Source organism: Lepidochelys kempii, chromosome 1, assembly GCF_965140265.1.
Source record: "Lepidochelys kempii isolate rLepKem1 chromosome 1, rLepKem1.hap2, whole genome shotgun sequence".
Classification (NCBI taxonomy): domain Eukaryota; kingdom Metazoa; phylum Chordata; order Testudines; family Cheloniidae; genus Lepidochelys; species Lepidochelys kempii.
The window spans coordinates 349,303,417-349,318,826 of NC_133256.1; the positions used below are offsets into that span (position 1 = coordinate 349,303,417).

General features: G+C 40.4%; 1 protein-coding gene across 9 annotated transcripts in view; it reads right to left on the reverse strand.

The window, feature by feature from the left end:
* The window catches only part of PPP6R2 (protein phosphatase 6 regulatory subunit 2), a 176,735-nt gene that overhangs the window by 115,570 nt on the left and 45,755 nt on the right, over window positions 1-15,410 (reverse strand). For all 9 annotated transcript variants that reach the window (XM_073329005.1, XM_073329010.1, XM_073329008.1 and 6 more), the window contains one exon: window positions 14,208-14,347. The gene's annotated coding sequence lies outside the window, so the exon portion shown is untranslated. The remainder of the gene's footprint in view (window positions 1-14,207; window positions 14,348-15,410) is intronic.

Genomic DNA, 15,410 nt, shown 5'->3' on the forward strand with positions numbered 1-15,410 from the left:
CCCCACCCCATATGAAATTCTCCAAGCTTTTTTATAAAATACAGATATTACTTTATTCCCACAGTAACAGATGTTCTGATTGTAAAATACAGTTAAGCTGTTTTCTTAACTAATGAGAACTTGTGTACAGAATTTTCCATTTCTGGCTTTGACCAGCTCTCTCAGGCTGGATTCCTCCTCAGACATTACCTCATCCTCAATCAAAATTCTGAAGTCTACTATGTTTGGACGAGGGCTAATATGGGGAAATTAAGCTTTTCAAAGAGGAGGGGCCCTCCCACACAGGGGTCAGTGAGATGTGACACTAGATGGTACACAGAAGGGGCAGCTGAAATTTGAGTCTCTACAGAGACTTTAATACTGTTGGTTTAAATCAAAGTGATTACTGCCCTGTGGCATTCCCCTGGTGTTATCTGGACCAGTGAACTGTTAGGTCACTCCAATCCTCGACTCTGGGAGCCAGCCTTACCCTACTCTGCTGTGAGAACCACCACTTCTGGGCTGCTCACACACAGCCTTTGGCATATAAGCTGCTCCTTGGATTGTGCAACCAAATTACACTAGCCAATATCTCCGCTCCAAGACACAACCCTAGGAACCTCAGTCTCGCAGTGTCCAGTTATGCCTGCTGGACACTGCAAGCTTACATGAGTTTGTCAATTTAACAAAGGAATTGATATGTACCAGGCTTGTTATCCCAAGGGGAATCTCTGACACGCTTCAAACCAAATGCACTGCTTCAGGTAGAATAAACAAATTTATTAACTACAAAGATAGATTTTAAGTGATTATAAGTCAAAGCACAACAAGTTGGATTTGGTCAAATGAAATAAAAGCAAAACGCATTCTAAGCTGATCTTAACACTTTCAGTGCCCTCACAAACTTAGATGCTTCTCACCACAGGCTGGCTGGTTGCCCTTCAGCCAGGCTCTCCCCTTTGATCAGCGCTTCAGTCACTTGGTGGTGGTGGTGTCTGTAGATGTAGGTGGAAGAGAGAGGAAGAGCATGGCAAACATCTCTCCCTTTTATCATGTTCTTTCTTCCCTTTTGGCTTTGCCCCCCCGTTCCCCCTTCGGGGTCAGGTGAGCATTATCATCATAGTCCCTGACTGACCAAGAGAAGGGGGGTGACTCACTAGAGTCTGACAGATCCTTTGTTGCTGCCTAGGCCAGTGCCCTTTGTTCCTGTGAGGCTGGGCTGGGTTTGTCCCATACATGCCCTGATGAGGTGTGAACTGCCCCTCTGCTTTTGGAAAGTTTTTGTCTGGGCTTATTTTAAGCCATGAGGACACATTTTCAGCCTCATAACTATATACGTGAAATTAAAACCTATAACATTACTATAACATCACTATAACAACAATGCTCAGTGCATCATGAGCATTCCGAAGACACCCGACTTGACAAACTTTGCATTAGATACCACATAATCATATTATAAGGATGAACATGGGGGTGCAGGATGTTCCCACGAGGCACAGAATGTCATGCACCAATCTAGTGAATGCAGCTTCTCTTTCTGCCAGAGGCTGTTTACAGATTCAGGCAGATGTCACTGCACCGTTTACATTCAGGTCATATTTTCAAGTTCTTCTTCCCAACCCTAAGAACCAGACAATTTTTTTAAAATAAATGTACATTAAGAAACTGATGTTATCACCTGATTCTGGGAAGCAAGAGCTCCAGACATGTGCCTGTTGTGCTTATGCCTTAATTTGACCCTGGTCCCAGATGTATCAGAACTCCAGTGAAGGAGAGCCCAACCTGAGAAGCCCAGCATAGTGTACAAGCTTATATTTTGAATATCTGCACAATCTACCATGAGGTGTCTCAAGTGGGCAGAGCTTGAGAGAGTACCAGTATTCTCCACAACCCCAAATCAAGCCCTGCACAAGGTTGACAGCAAGAGACTGGTAAATAAAGTAACTGACCTCTCAAAATCTTTTCCAGTCCCACACTCTATGATTCCATGATTAATTTCTAAAGGAGAGGTTGCAAGCGCATATAGCTGGAAACATATTATAGTGTTATTGTTTGTTCTCTTAATTAAAGAAATGTCTGGTGTTCGGAAAAATTGCTTCTATGACCTTTCTATCAATGCTGCCAGCCTCAATAGTGTGTTGGTTTGCTTCTTCCACAACCATGTTCCTGCCTTCTTCCATGTCCCGCTTACACTTGGAATGAACTCAATGATCCACAAGGCTGTAAGCTCTTTGGGGAGCAGGGACGGTCTTCTTTTGTTCTGTGTATGTTACAGTGACTAGCACAATGGGATCTTGGGCCATGACTAGAGCTCCTACGCTCTACAGTAATACTAATAAAATTAGTCTTGTTCAAATTCCTTCTTCGCACCCTCTTCTACTGTGAGGTGTACACGAAATGAGCCATCTAATTATTGATGGGTACAGGTGCAGTTAGGGATCAGTTGTGTATACAGAAAACCCCTAACAAAGAATATACATTCCAACCATCATGCTGACCATCCTTCTTGTATTTTGTATCCCATTCCCCCATCATTTTTTTTTCCCAGAGTGGGGAGGTCTTTCCAATGGTAAGCTTTTTTCTATATGTCTATATAGAAAGCAGCACATTTTGGGTGCTACCACAATAAATATGAATCATACATGTAAAAGTCACCAGATTTGGAACCTAATATTTTTGCTTTCTTGAGAAAAGAGGAAGTCTTAGAGCTGAGAAACTTTTAGAGCTTGCGTGCACAAGACATCCTACTTGCAACATTTTAGCTTAAAAGTTACACAGATATGTAGATTAAAGTGGTGATGCTATTTTCTTTCTTTTATATACTTCAGGAATCTTTTTCTAATTACTCTTTAATGGATCGTTCATTGGGTTAAGTAAGAGAAAATCTGAAGGGTTTCCCCAGAAGGGGCAGGATTAAGTGAAGCATTATTTAGGCTAAGTGTAATGTCCTAATACTAAGCTTTTATATCACTTAAAGTGATTCAAGGGGAAGTATTCCAGAAATTGTAATTCTGTACATACTGCATGTGAAGTTATCTGTCTTTCACAAGTGAATATTAATCATTCATTTGGGAGGTGTATTACTTCATTTTCTTTTTTTTTTTTTGTATCATAGAGGTGCCCAAGAATGCCAATCGAGGCTCAGAACCCCATCTGTTAGTCACTATACAGAAAAAGAACAATAGTCCTTGCCTCACAGTTTACTATCTACACTATTTGGTAAAAAATATATTGTAAGAATTCTTTGAAGATAACGCATAATTTGTAACAAGATTTTTGCTTCAAAATTGGTTTACATGTTATTTTGATGAAAAGGAAAAATAATTAGAGAAATGTAAGTTGTCAACAAATACCTTAGTCAATAAAACCCACAAAGAAAAGAGGAAGCTTTTTGCATTGCACATCAGAATTCAGTGCAACTCCTCAGACTGGTAAGAATAAAAACCTAAATTAAGATGACCTATGGCAGATGTGAAACAAACTGACTACTTTTACTACAGTAAGGGTGTCACAGCTCAGTTAGTTCTAGTTACAGCTCAAGTGTTATCCCTAACCTGACTCCCATCCCCACACAAATATCTCTAGTTAAACGATGCTGTAAACTACAGTTCACTGGCCCGTGGGGGGTAGAAGGTGAGGTTGTTCAAAGATTCAAGACCAGAAGGGATCACAGTGATCATCTAATCTAACTTCCTATATAACACACGTCGCAGACCTTCCCCAAAAGAATTCCTAGAACAGATCTTTTAGAAAAGCATCCCATCTTGATTTAAGAACGGTCAGGGATAGAGAATCCACCACAACCCTTGATAAATTTTTCCAATGGTTAATTATTCTCCCTGTTAAAAATTTAATCTCATTTCCAATATGACTTTGTCTAGATTCACCTTTCTCAATACCTTTCTCTGCTAGACTGAAGGGTTCACTGTTATATATTTGTTCCCCACGTAGATATTTATAGATTGTAATCAAGTCACCCCTTTGCCTTCTCTTTGTTAAGCTAACTAGACTGAACTCTTTGAGTCTATCACTATAAAATATGTTTCCTAAAATCCCTTAATCATTCCCTCAGCTCTTCTCTGAACCCTCTCCAGTTTATCAACATCCTTTGTGAACTGTGAGCACCAGAACTGGACAGAGTATTCCTGCAGCGGTCGCACCACTGCCAAACAGAGGTAAAAGAACCTCTCTGCTCCTACTCGAGGTTCCTATTTATGCATCTCAGGAAAACACCAGCTCTTCTGGCCACAGCATCACACTGGATGCTCATCTTCAACTGATTATCCACCATGGCCCCCAAATCTTTTTCAGAGTTGCAGCTTCCCAGGATAGACTCTCCCATCCTTTAAGTATGGCCTGCATTCTTTGTTCCTACATCTATACATTTACATTTATCTGTATTAAAATGCATAGTGCTTGCTAGTGATGCTGATGCTTGAGCTATTAATGCAGCCGGAGTGCAATAGCTCAGTTTAAACAACTGAGCAGCTAATCAACTCTCTCTTCCAATCCAAGTATCAGGGGGTGGTCATGTTAGTCTGTATCCACAAAAACAACAGGAGTCCGGTGGCACCTTAAAGCATCTGAAGAGTGGTTTTTTACCCACAAACGCTTATGCCCAAATAAATCGGTTAGTCTTTAAGGTGCCACCGGACTCCTTGTTGTTCTTCTAATCCAATTACTCTGTGCTGCTTGCTAATCACTGAATCATAGAAATGCAGGGCTGCAAGGGTCCTCAATGGCCATCAAGTGCAACCCCCTGCACTAAGGCAGAACCAAGCAAACGCAGATCATCCCTGACAGGTGTCTGTCTAACCTGCTCTTAAAAACCTCCAAGGATGGGGATTCCATAGCCTCCAGTGGACGCCTACTCCAGAATTTAACTACCCGTATAGTTCGGGCAGGTGTACACTTCGAAAGCTGCAGCTGTGCCACTGCAATGCTTTAGTGAAGATGCTGCTAAGCCGATAGGACAGCTTCTTCAGTGGGCATAGTTAATACACCTCCATGAAAGGCAGTAGCTATGTTGAAGGGAGAAGCTCTCTCATCCACATAGTGCTTTCTACACTGGGGATTAGGTCAATATAACTGCGTCACTCAGGGTGTGGATTTTTCACACCCCGAGCGATGTAGATATAGCAATACAAGTTTCTAGTGTAGGCCTGGCCTTAGAAAGTTTCTCCTAATATTTAACTTAAATATCCCTTGCTTAGGGCATGTCCACACTACAAAATTAAGTTGAACTAACCTACATCAGCATACAGCCGCCACAGTAATTACATCTCTTGAGCATGTCTACACTTTGCTCCTTGTGGTGCATGTCACTAGGAGTGCTTATATCGACTGTACTGTCAGTGTAGGGCCTTGTGAAACTGCTTCTGAAAGCCAGAACAGTTGACATAAGCAACACAGTGTCTACATGACACTGCATCGACCTAACTACATTGACACTGGCTTTGCACCTCTCGTGGAGGTAGAGTTATTAAGTCTGCACAGCAGGGCAGTTGGTGGAAGTAAAATTTTAGATACTTCCATAGCTCGGTCAATGTAAGGTGCCCTGCATCGACCTAACTCTAGAGTGTTGACCAGGCATAAGCTCTTTATTTTTTGTCCTACTTTCAATGGACATAGAATCATAGGACTGGAACGGACCTCAAGAGGTCATCTAGTCCAGTGGCTCTCGTCCTTTGCAGACTACTGTAACCCTTTTAGGAAACTGATTTGTCTTACGTACGCCCAAGTTGCACCTCACTTAAAAACTGCCTGCTTACAAAATCAGACAGTGTCACAGCACACTATTACTGAAAAACTGCTTAACTTTCTCATTTTTACCATATGATAATAAAATAAATCAACTGGAATATAAATATTTTATTTATATTTCAGTGTTTAGTACATAAAGCAGCATAAACAAGTCATTGTCTGTATGAAATTTTAGTTTGTTCTGACTTCGTTAGTGCTTTTTATGTTGTAAAACTAGGCAAATATCTAGATGAGTTGATGTTCCCCCAGGAAGATCTCTGTGTATCCCCACGGGTACGTGTACCCCCAGTTAAGAACCACTGATCTAGCCCAGCTTCTACCCTCATGGCAGGATTAAGTATTATCTAGACCATCCCTGACAGGTGTTTGTCTAAGCTGCTCTTAAAAATCTCCAATGATGGAGATTCCATAACATCCCTAGGCAATTTATTCCAGTGCTTAACCACCTTGACAGTTAGGAAGTTTTTCCTAATGCCCAATTTAAACCTCCCCTGCTGTAATTTAAGCCCAGAGCTTCTTGTCCTATCCTCAGAGGTTAAGAAGAATAGTTTTTCTCCCTCCTCCTTGTAAGAACATTTTATGTACTTGAAAACAGCTATCATGTCCCCTCTCAGTCTTCTCTTTTCCAGACTAAACAAACCCAATTTTTTCAATCATCCCTCATGAACAGGTCATGTTTCCTAGACCTTTTATCAGTTTTGTTGCTCTTCTCTAGACTTTCTCCAATTTGTCCACATCTTTCCTGAAATGTGGCGACCCAGAGGATAGAGAGCTGTTGATCACCATCCCCTTTATAACAGCCTTTAACATATTTGAAGGCTGTTATGAGATCTTCCCTCAGTCTTCTTTTCTCAAGAGTAAACATGCCCAGCGTTTTTAATCTTTCCTCATAAGTCAGGTTTTCTAAACTTGTAATCATTTTTGTTTTCTTCTTTTAAACTCTCTCCAATTTGTCCACGTTTCCTGAAGTCTGGCACCCAGAAATGGACACGGTACTCTAGCTGAGGCCTCAGCAGTGCCAAATACAGCGAGACACTTACTTCTCATGTCTTACATATGACACTACTAGTTAACACACACCAGAATGTTATTAGCCTTTTTCACAACTCCATTATATTGTTGGCTCATATTCAATTTGTGATGCGCTACAGACTCCAGATTCCTTTCAGCAGTACTACCACCTAGCCGATTATTCCCCATTCTGTAGTTATACGTTTCATTTTTCCTTCTTAAGCACAGTATTTTGCCCTTGTCTTTATTTAATTTCATCTTATTGATTTCAGACCAATTCTCCAATTTGACAAGGACATTTTAAATTCTAATCCTGTCCACCAAAGCATTTGCAATCCCTCCCAGCTTGCTGTCATCTATCAACTTGATAAGCATATTCTCCACTCCATTATCCAAGTCATTAATGAAAATACTAAAAATATACCAGACCAAGAACAAACCTCCCGCAGGACCTTCTCGTTTGACAGCGAACCACTAATAACTACTCTTTGACAGACTCCAAGGAGAGACTGCTGAGTTGGAATTAATTTGCAAACTGGATACAATTAACTTAGGCTTGAATAGAGACTGGGAGTGGACGGGTCATTACATAAAGTAAAACTATTTCCCCATGTTTATTCCCCACCCCCACCGTTCCTCAGATGTTCTTGTCAACTGCCGGAAATGGCCCACCTTGATTATCACTACAAAAGGTTTCCCTCACCCACCCACCCCTGCTCTCCTGCTGGTAATAGCTCACCTTAAGTGATCACTCTCGTTACAGTGTGTATGGTAACACCCATTGTTTCACGTTCTCTATGTATATAAATCTCCCCACTGTATTTTCCACTGAATGCATCCGATGAAGTGAGCTGCAGCTCACGAAAGAATAAGCTCAAATACATTTGTTAAGTCTCTAAGGTGCCACAAGTACTCCTTTTCTTTTTGCGAATACAGACTAACAAGACTGCTACTCTGACACCTACTCTTTGAATGGGATCTTTCAACCAACTCTGCACACAATTTATAGTAATTTCATTTACACCACATTTCCCTAGTTTGCTTATGAGAATGTCTGAGACTGTGTCAAAAGCCTTACTAAAAACAAGATATGTCGTGTCTACTATTTCCTTCCTATCCACTAAGCCAGCTGTAGCCATAGTCAAAGAAGAAAATGGTGGTGTTTGCAGGCATTTGCTCTTGAAAAATTCATGTTGGCTATTACTTTTAACCTGTTATCTTACTTACAGGTACAGATTGTTTAATAATTTGTTCCACTATTTTTACAGGTATCAAAGTTAGGCTCACTGGTCTGTAATACCTCTGGTCTTCTTTGTTCCCCTTTTTTAAAAACAGGTACTGTACTACGTTTGCCTTCTCCAGTCCTCTGGGACCTTACCTATCCTTCATGAGTTCTCAAAGACAATTGCTAATGGTTCCAAGAATGCTTCAGCTAGTTCCTTAAATACCCTAGATGAATTTCAGCAAGTGCTGCCAAATTGAATACATCTAAATTATCTAAATATTCTTTAATCTGTTCTTTCCCTATTTTGGCTTTAATACCTTTCCCCCTTGTTAATATTAATTGTGTGAAGTATCTGGTCACCAATAACCTTTTTAGGGAACACAAGCAAAATAGGCATTAAACACCTCAGCCTTCTCAATGTCATCAGTTATTAGCTCTCCTTCTCTGCTAAGTAAAGGACATTTACTTTCTGTGCTCTCTTGCTCCTAACGCATTTAAGTCAAATCACTCTGTATAACTCCAGTGTAGTTTTGAAACTCCAGCATTTTTCTGAAGTATGGTCACTCACTTTAGCTTAGTGGTTCTCAATCTTTTGTACTGGTGACCCCTTTCACATAGCACGCCTCTGAGTTTGACCCCCTCCCTTATAATTTAAAAATACTTTTTATATATTTAACACCATTATAAATGCTAGAGGCAAAGCGGGGTTTGGGGTGGAGGCTGACAGCTCGTGACCCCCCCCCCAATGTAATAACCTCATGACCCCCTAAGGGGTCCCGACCCACAGTTTGAGAACCCCTGCTCTAGCTAGAGTAGCTCAAGTGCAGTAATTCTTGCATGCTAACTTGAGCTAACTGTCCCAGTGAAGACAAGTCTTAAATGTGTGAAAATATCTATGGGCTTTTTTTTTTTTTTTTTTTTTGGTGAGGGCTGGGGGTGGGGGGGAGAGCAGAGCCAGAGAAAGGACACAGTGTTTACCACTATGAGCTACTAAAATGCCAACCACTAGATGAATCATTTAGTCAGTGTGATCTAATAGAAGATGCAAGACTGACTAACTGCATTTATTTGAAAGCTTGTATATTAGCATTGTTACAACTATTAGTCTTCATTTAACTGTAAAAGAATGCTGCAAACATTTTGTATAGAACTCAGTGTTCAAATGGTCAGAAGAATTTTTCATATGAATTGCACTTGACAAAACAGTTATTTAATTAAAAAGTCATTCCTCAGGATATTGTTTGCAACACCTTATCTATCTATAGGTGTGTACTTCTGTGAATTATAAACCACCACTCCTAAATTCTCTGAAAACAGTGATCTATTTTATTGCCATAAAATACGATTCATCCTCTCCCTGTTTTTCTTTCAAACACACATTTGCAACTCAGGTGAAAGCACTCATTGATATAAAACTTAATGAAACTATAGCAAAGAACAAAATTTTCAGACACATAGATGAACATAATTTGTTGGGGAAAAGTCCACATGGTTTTTGTAAGGGAAATCATGCCTCACCAATCTACTAGAACTCTTTGAGGGGGTCAACAAGCATGATATTAATAAGAATGATAAGTAGATATTGTGTACTTAGATTTTCAGAAAACCTTTGACAAGGTCCCTCACCAAAGGCTCTTAAGCAAAGTAAGCTGCCATGGGATAAGAGGGAAGGTCCTCTCATGGATTGGTAACTGGTTAAAAGATAGGAAACAAAGAGTAGGAATAAATGGTCAGTTTTCAGAATGGAGAGAGGTAAACAGTGGTGTCCCGCAGGGGGTCAATACTGGGCCCAGTCCTAATCAACATATTCTTAAATGATCTGGAAAAAGGGGTAAACAGTGAGGTGGCAAAATTTGCAGATGATACAAAACTACTCAAGATAGTTAAGTCCCACACAGACTGCGAAGAGTTACAAAAGTATCTCACAAAACTGGGTAACTGGGCAACAAAATGACAGATGACATTTAATGTTGATAAATGCAAAGTTATGCACACTGGAAAACAAAATCACAACTATACATGTAAAATGATGGGGTCTGAATTAGCTGTTGCCACTCAAGAAAGAGATCTTGGAGTCATGGTGGATAGTTCTCTGAAAACATCCACTCAATGTGCAGCAGCAGTCAAAAAAGCAAACAGAATGTCGGGCATCATTAGGAAAGGGATAGATAATAAGACAGAAAATATCATATTGCCTCTATAGAAATCCATGGTACACCAACATCTTGAACACTGTGTGCAGATGTGGTTGCCCCTTCTCAAAAAAGATACATTGGAATTGGAAAAGGTTCAGAAAAGGGCAACAAAAATTATTAGGGGTATGGAATGGCTTCCATATAACAAGAGATTAATAAGACTGGGACTAGTCAGCTTGGAAAAAAGACAACTAAGGGGGGATATGATTGAGGTCTATAAAATCATGACGGGTGTGGAGAAAGTAAATAAGGAAGTGTTATTTACTCCTCATAACACAAGAACTAGGAGTCACCAAATGAAATGAATAGGCAGCAGGTTTAAAACGAACAAAAGGAAGTATTTCTACATAAAAGGCACAGTCAACCTGTGGAACTCTTTGCCAGAGGATATTGTGAAGACCAAGACTATAACAGGGTTCAGAAAAGAACTAGATAAGTTCATGGAGGATAGGTCTATCAATGGCTATTAGCCACGATTGGCAGGGATGGTGTCTCTAGCTTCTGTTTGCCAGAAGCTGGGAATGAGCGACAGGGAAAGGATCACTCGATGATTACTTGTTCTGTTCATTCCCTCTGGAGCACCTGGCATTGGCCACTGTCGGAAGACCGGATACTGGGCTAGATGGACCTTTGGTCTGACCCAGCATGGCCATTCTTATGTTCTTTCTGACTGCTAAAAATTATAATTTCTGAGGCTTCCGCCCTCCCCTATGCTCTTCAGGTAGCCCAGCTTCCCAGGCTGTGACTCCCCATTATTCTGTCCAAATAACCTAGCTCAGAACCTCCTTCCCCAGAAGTACACCAGACAAGTGGGCAGTTTGTAACTGTTTTCAGCAAGCGATAAATTGGAGAGGATTCAGAGAAGAGTCATTGAGAATGATTAAAGGAATAGAAAACCTAACGTACAGTGACAGGCTCAAAGAGCTCAATCTATTTAACTTAAAGTAAAAGTTAAGAGGGGGACTTGATAACAGTCTGTAAGAATCTACATGAGGAACAAATATTTAATGATGAGCTCTTCAGTCTAGCAGAGAAAGGACTAACATAATCAAATGGCTGGAAGTTGAAGTAGACAAATTCAGATTAGAAATAAGGTGTAAATTTTTAACAGTGAGAGTAATTAACCATTGGAACAAAGTACCAAGGGTTCTGGTGCATTTTCCATCCCTGACTATTCTTGAATCAACACTGGATGCACTCTTCACATTTTCAAAATCATCTCTGGAATTATATGGGCTAAAAAACATTTTGAAATGAAAGCTGAGATTCTGGAGTACAATTATCCCTCAAGAGCTGATTTCCAAGACAAATTCCATGCTTATGAAATCATGAAATACGTGGGATTCTTCCTATATGATCTTCATTACTGTTGTAACTGAGCACCTTCTAATTAAAACATGTAACAAAAAACAAACTTTCCTCTTTCTTTGTGTGTGAGGATCACTTCAAAGGTAACAGGCAGGGGTGCTTGTAAGAGAGATAGAGTCTATGTAGAGAGACTATTTAATGTGAGATAGGTTTTCCACTTAGTTCTGAATGCTGCAATACACTGTCAAAGCATTTGTTGTCTATGGCAATCCAATCAGTCCTCTTCAAGCAAACTGACAGAGTGGTTTCTCCTTATCAAGAGCACATTCCCGCGTGTCCCAGAGGTATCCATTTTAATTTGGTTCCTCTTCAAAATCTGCATGAGACAGCTTGAAGAGGTGGTAAGTCACCACAGGCTTCAGTGCCAAACCTACACTAATTAAACCAAGTTGATCATCTACTTTTCCACAGATGTAACCAGTGCCATCACCAGAATATCACAATGCCTACAACTAATAGGCAGCATTTGATGTTGGTCATGAGATTCTGCTGTCTAACCTGAGAGGTGACCTGGGTCCAGGATAATGTACTAAAATGGTCTGAGTCCTTCATGGAGGGATGAACCCAGTGAGTAGTAATAGGGAATTGCAGCATCACCACTAGTCCCCTCGCTTGTAAGGATCAATTTTTAGTCTGCTCCTTTTCACTATCTACATGGAACCACCAGTTGAACTTGTCAGACAACATGGACTCAAATGCCAGTAATACACGGCTGACACTGAGCTCTATCTATCCTTCACCAAACCACTACCACCAAGATTGCCCAGTACTTGGAGAAGAACAGCTGGCTGAAGCTGAACCCAAGCAAACCAGAAGTGATGCTTCTGGGCAGAAGAAAGTATTTTGAAGAGCTTGCAGCTTCAGTGCACTCTCTGTTGGTTGAAGAGAGACACCCACAATTAGTCCAGTCAGTCCGTAGTATAGAAGTATTCTTGGATTCCTCACTGATGCTGAACTCTCACATGGCAGAATCCACAAGTACTGCTTGCTACCCCTCTGCTTGGCTAGGAAACTCCATTCCATCCTGGTGGAAGAAGACCTGGTTTCAAATATTCATGCCTTGATCACCTCTCGGCTGGATTACACCAAGATAATATACCTGGGCATGAAGCCTTCAGCACTTAGGAAACCCGAACTAGTTCAGAACACTGCAGCCCATCTCCTCAGCAATACAAATTACCATAAACATATCCAACTGCCCTCTGCTCTCTATACTGGCTTCCAATAGATTTTCAAATTATGTTCAAGGTCTCAGTCCTGATCTTCAAAAACACTCCATGGCCTGAGCCCAGGACTTCTAAAAGACCATCTAAAGCACTAGGATGAAGACTGGGGGAAACAACTATGGTTCTCTCGTACAATGGAATTCTCAATAATAAAGAGTAAAGCTTATCTATGCGAAAGAGAGAACCTTCTCTGGGAGACGTCTGAGACTGTGGAATGAACCCCCCTAGGAACAAAGGGCCATCAGAACCTCATAACTTTCTGCTCCACGTTTCTTTGATGTTGCTTTCTCTAACGTGAACACACAGCAACAGGTACATTTGAAAAACAAAAAAACCACACACTACCAAAACAAGACATTCCACTGCACACAACTCTCCTTCTGGGTAGAGGATAAAAGAACAACACAGGACACATTGCTTAATGCACTACTGGAACACGCTAAGACACTATGGTCTAGTCTATATACAACCTATATAGACTAGACAAGACAGATCAGCTGGCTCAGAGTGAATACTAGCAAGACCAAGTAAATGCTGGTCAGAAGGGAGTTAAATCCCCTGGAGTGGGAGAAAATAATCACAGCAGCAAGCCAACACACTCTATTGATCAAGGGCAATAAGAAGGAACTTTGCGGCAGGGGTGGTGTCAGCCCTGCCCTTCATACCATTGTGCAGCAGCCCAAGGATGCTAAGGGGACATGCATCACACCTCAGAAGGAATGGACGTGCAATCACTCGAAGAAGAAACATGCCTTATGGTGACTGAGCTCCTTGAGTCTACCTAGCTTAACCTCTCTGACCTGATGACAGTCTATAAGTACCTACATGGGGAATAAAAATGTGATAATCTGCTTTTCAATCTAGTAGACAAAGGTCTAACATGATTCAATGACTGGAAGTTGAAGCTAGACAAACTCAGACTGGAAATAAGATGCGAATTTTCAAGAGGGAGGGCAAGGAACCACTGGAACAACTTAGCAAGGGTTGTGATGGCACCTCTGTCATTGGAAATTTTTAACTCAGACTAGATGCTTTTCTAAAAGAGATGTTCTAGTTCAAAGAGTTCAGGAAAGTCTTACGGGATGTGTTCTATGGAAGTCAGATTATCACAGTGGTATCTCCTGATGTTATCATCTATGGGTCACAGATTTACAGAGTTTCAGGGCAGAAGCAATCATTAGATTAGCTAGAGACTGAGCTCCTGTATATCACATGCCTCAAAATGGTGGCAGAGGAGCTGGGCTTCCCACCGGGATGTTCTGGCAACTGAACCACATTGTTAGAGCCCTCCCAGCATCACCACTCTAATCTTAGCTACCTCCCAGTACAAAATGCCAAGTAAAATTTTCAAGTTCTGATTACTGAGATGCATCGCACAGTTGTAAGTATTTATTATGAAACAAATGAGCCTTAAAGAGGAAGAGTAAATATTCATACCTTCCGTAGAAATCGTTTCAAAAATGAAATCTTCTCCACAGACAGAGAAACATTTGGGTTACAGTTCCTGGGGTGTATTCATCTTTAAAAAAAGAAAACACCTTTCTTTCAATGTGAAGTTTCGCTCCAGTCTCTTTTTCCTGAGAATTAAAGAAAAAGAAAATAGTGTTACTATTCACCAAGGAAAGCCCTGGAAAGGCTACGGTGGCATGAAGTATCTTTTACATGTAACCTCACCTGATGGCAAATTTAAATTAGACTAAAGAAAAATGGAACTTATTGAAGATGCCAAGTTTTTTGTAAAATCATTATCACATATGAATATACTCCCTTCTATCACTCTACCTGCAACTTTACCATTTAATACTGTAGACAAATATGAACATTTATTCTGGTTTCCGGAAGCACAACGGTTAACAGTCCCTCCCCTCTGCAGTCCTTAGACTCAGCTTGTGAAATACCTACAGTACTTCATTCAGGAACACACTTTGTTTTCCTGACATCACTCTATAAAAGAAAGTTCTACGTTGCCAAGGAAACCAAAAGGTCATTTTCCTTGTTCCAAGAATAATTACAAACAGAATACATGTATTACATATTCAGTCTGAGGCCCCTATTACTTTGAAGGGACAGCAAGACACTGAAGCCCCGAACTGAATATACAAAACATTGAAAAGGAGACTCACATTGAGGAAAACTGTGAAAGAGCTGTACTTTCCTTAGCTTCCCTTTGCTTTCAGTGAAGTTCTGTTTTAACTAGGGCTCTCGATTAATCGCAGTTAACTCAGGCGATTAACTCAAAAATATTAATCGTAATTAAAAATAATTGGGATTAATCACAGTTTTAATCACACTGTTAAACAGTAGAATACCAACTGAAATTTATTAAATAGTTTTGGATGTTTTTCTACATTTTCAAATATACTGATTTCAATTACAACACAGAATACAAAGTATACACTTTTCAGAGTGGTAGCTGTGTTAGTCTGTATTCGCAAAAAGAAAAGCAGTACTTGTGGCACCTTAGAGACTAACAAATTTATTTGAGCATAAGCTTTCATGGGCTAAAACCCACTTCATCGGACGCATGCAGCAGAAAATATAGTAGGAAGATAGATAGATAGATAGATAGATAGATAGATAGATAGATAGATAGATAGATAGATAGATAGATAGATAGATAGATAGATAGATAGATAGATA